Genomic DNA, 3451 nt, shown 5'->3' with positions numbered 1-3451 from the left:
GCATGGACCCGATGGCAGGGAGTTTGAAGTTTTTGGTTATATGGCACTTCTTGTAAGGCCATGTACCTTTTCATGTGGATCTCAAAACTCATTGAGAATTTTGAGTTTATACTTAAAATTTGTGGATTATTTATATGGTCCATGTATATGCTCTTTAATAGGTGCCTCTAATAAATTGACTCTTATGTAAATGGTTAACAGTCGTATTCAAAAAATAAAAACCAAGTTCACTGCCACTGAGTGGGTGTCCAGTCATAGCGACCTTAGTATTAAACTCCTATTATTTTCGTGGCAGTCTGACATCTGGAAAGCTTTCATTTCCTCTCTCAAATATTTATGCAACTTTTTCGAACCTTCGTTTCAACATCTGTATCAAGCTGTGCCTAGCAAGATTCCTAAAAAGTGGGCAGTACTGCCAGTTGCTCCAGAACAAATCAAACGCACTGCCATAGAGTCGATGCCCACTCACAGAGACCTTGTAGGATAGGGTAAAGCAACCCTTGTGAGTTTTCAAGACTATTTACTGGAGTAGATAGCTCCATCTTTACTAACCAAAAAAACCCCCCATGGATTTCGAACCGGTCCAGGGTGCCTCAAGAGCCCTGGTGGTGTAATGGTTATATGAGTTAGGTTGCTAACTTCAAGGTTAGCAGTTTGAAATGAGCAGCTGCTCCATGGGAGAAAATCAAGGTTTCCACTCCTGTGAAGAGTTACAGTCTTGGAAACCCCCAGGTACAGTTCTATCATATCCTATAGAGTCACTATGAGTAGCGGTTGACTTGATGGCAGTGAATTTGGAGTTTCGAATGGACGTGTCAGTAGAAAGGGCTACTCTCTGCTTTTGAAACATCAGAGCCATGAAAGCCTAGGAAGGACAGTTCTACTCTGAAATGCATGGGTGTAGTATAAACTTTGGGGGCGGTGGGGGGCCAGCCCCCACCGCTAGTACCTGCGGGTTCAATAATGCACAATTGTACGGCTGAGATATCTGAGTATTATATTAAAGTCATCGAGAGCTTGGGAGGTAGAAGACACACTACATGGTAGCATTGTTCACCTCAGCCGGCTTGGGGGTTCATGTGGAGAGAGGGGGAAGGGAAGGAGGAAGGAGGACCGGAAAGGGAACAAGGGAAAGAGGAGAGGAGAGAGGCGAGCTGGACCAGCGAGAGCCTAGTGAGAGAGAGAGAGAGAGAGAGAGAGAGAATCTATTGCTGACCCATGCCTATATACCTTTTGGGGGGTGCCAGCCCACTAATTAGAGGTAAAGTCATACATCACAGGAAGGGGTTGCACTATAGGTTATACAGCAATAAGAGGAGGTGGTCTAGGGTCATACACACAATAGGAAGAGGAGGGATTGGAGTATACATGTGACAAGATGGGTGGATCCTAGATTTAGGATGGCAGCTTAATTTTGACCTGTTCTCTGGGTCTCCATAGGAACCATTACCTGTAGGGTGTAAACCCCTTCTACAGGAACCAAGCTAATGGTCCCAAGCTTCAGAGAGAAGTAGTCCATTGTCTCCAGCAGCAGGGAGCAGGCCCACTCCTGCTGTCTGACCTCCCCCCAACTCTTGGGGAAACCAGGAGAGCTTGCAACATGTGACTAAGGATTAAGTGAAAATGGTTCGCACATTTTCTCACCATTACCCAAAGGAGATGGTCTGTGGCTTATCCTGATGTAACTCCTGGTGCCCTGGTGGTAAAGTGTTGTGCATCTAAACAAAAGATTTACAGCCTAGGAAACACTATGGGGCAGTTGTAGTCTGTACTAGAGGGTCACTATAGGTCAGAATTGACCTAAAGGTAGTTTTGGTTTTCAATACGTGGTGCCCTTTCCATATACCTATGAAAATGTAAAAGCTGTGTATAACTGACTAGATTCTAACACAATAATCCAATTTATTGTTTTTCTGGGCAAAGCATGCTTTCCAAAAACAAAACAAAAAAACTCTGCCTTTGTTAAAGAAATCTTTTCTTCTAGTGTTATCGAAAAGCAACTCATCAGTGATCCCACCTTAGTTTTACACCATTGTATCTCAATGTTTACAATTGTATTCAGGCATGCAGAATGATGTTTGGGGAAGTTTTGATGGCTGGTCCCTAAAACTCATTGCCATTGAGTCATTCTTATGCATAATGACTCTATAGGGTCGAACTGGCCCTGTAACGTGACTGTCACTCTTTACAGGTTGCTTTCTTCTGTGGAGAAGCAGGTGTTTTCAAACTGCTGACCGTGCAGGTAGCAGCCCAACAAATAACCACTGCCCCAGCTCATGGCTGGGTCTCTTGTTCTGGGAATTCTGAGCAGTTAGTGGCACTGTCAAAACAATTGCCAATAAAAGTATTAAAAACAAAACAAAACAAAAAAACTATTGTAAGAATTAAGCTTGCTGTAGCTACAGGCTGAATTACAAAGCCAGAGTCAACCCAGGTGTTACTTCTGCCGTCCACCTTCATCAGAAATCCAGGTTTGGGTTAGGCCAGTCGGTCTCAACCTTCCTAATGCCGCGACCCTTTAATAGTTCCTCATGTTGTGGTGACCCCCAACCATAACATTATTTTCGTTGCTACTTCATAACCGTATGTTTGCTACTGTTATGAACTGTAATGTAAACATCTGAAATGCAGGTTGGATTTTCATTGTTACGAATTGAACATACTCAAAGCATAGTGATTAATCGCAAAAATAATATGTAATTATATATTGTGAAATATTTATTTCTAATTACAAATAAGTGACTTTTTTTCTTGAAGCATGATGTAGCATGGGTAAGCTGGGTACTCCATGTGGGCAAGCCCGCCTGGAGATGGTTAGTGGAGGTGTCTGGGGTCTAGGTTCAAGAGCATCGGAAATAAGTGTTTTCTGATGGTCTTAGGCGACCCCTGTGAAAGGGTCCTTCGACCCCTAAAGTGGTCGAGACCCACCGGTTAAGAACCGCTGGATTAGGCAAAAACTAGTTCAATTTCTAGCTACTGTGACTCACGTACACCAAGTAAGCCTGAAACAGGGCAGCTGTTGGTGTTAAGGGATAAGCATTGGGCTGCTAACCTCAACACCAGCAGTTCAAATCCATACCATTCAGCTCGGGATAAAGATGAAGCTTTCTATTTCCATAAATATGAACATCTCAGAAGCCCACAATAGTGTCGCTGAGTCAGAAGGCACTCGATTGCAGCGAGGAGTTAAGTCGGGGGGCAGTGGGCCCCAGAGTTTGCAAATTTCTAGGACAGCGTTAGAGACGCGCAAGTCGCCTCCGGTGTGGTCGACGACCGAGCTGGAGATTCCCGCGAAGCTCCGAGAGGAGGACGAGAACGCTCGATCCGATCGGTGCTCCGCACGCCCAGACATTTAAATGAGTAGAGGAGCCGCGCGCCACGTCGGTCCGCAAGCCTAGACCGGTCCCCGCGCCTCCAACTCCCAGAAAGCCGACCGCTGACGCACGCAAAG

The sequence above is a fragment of the Echinops telfairi genome, unplaced genomic scaffold, assembly GCF_000313985.2.
Source record: "Echinops telfairi isolate 266 unplaced genomic scaffold, ASM31398v2 ScPeMD7_655;HRSCAF=1070, whole genome shotgun sequence".
Taxonomy (NCBI): Eukaryota; Metazoa; Chordata; class Mammalia; order Afrosoricida; family Tenrecidae; genus Echinops; species Echinops telfairi.
The sequence above is the reverse complement of the archived record's forward strand: the minus strand, read 5'-3'. Positions refer to the sequence as shown.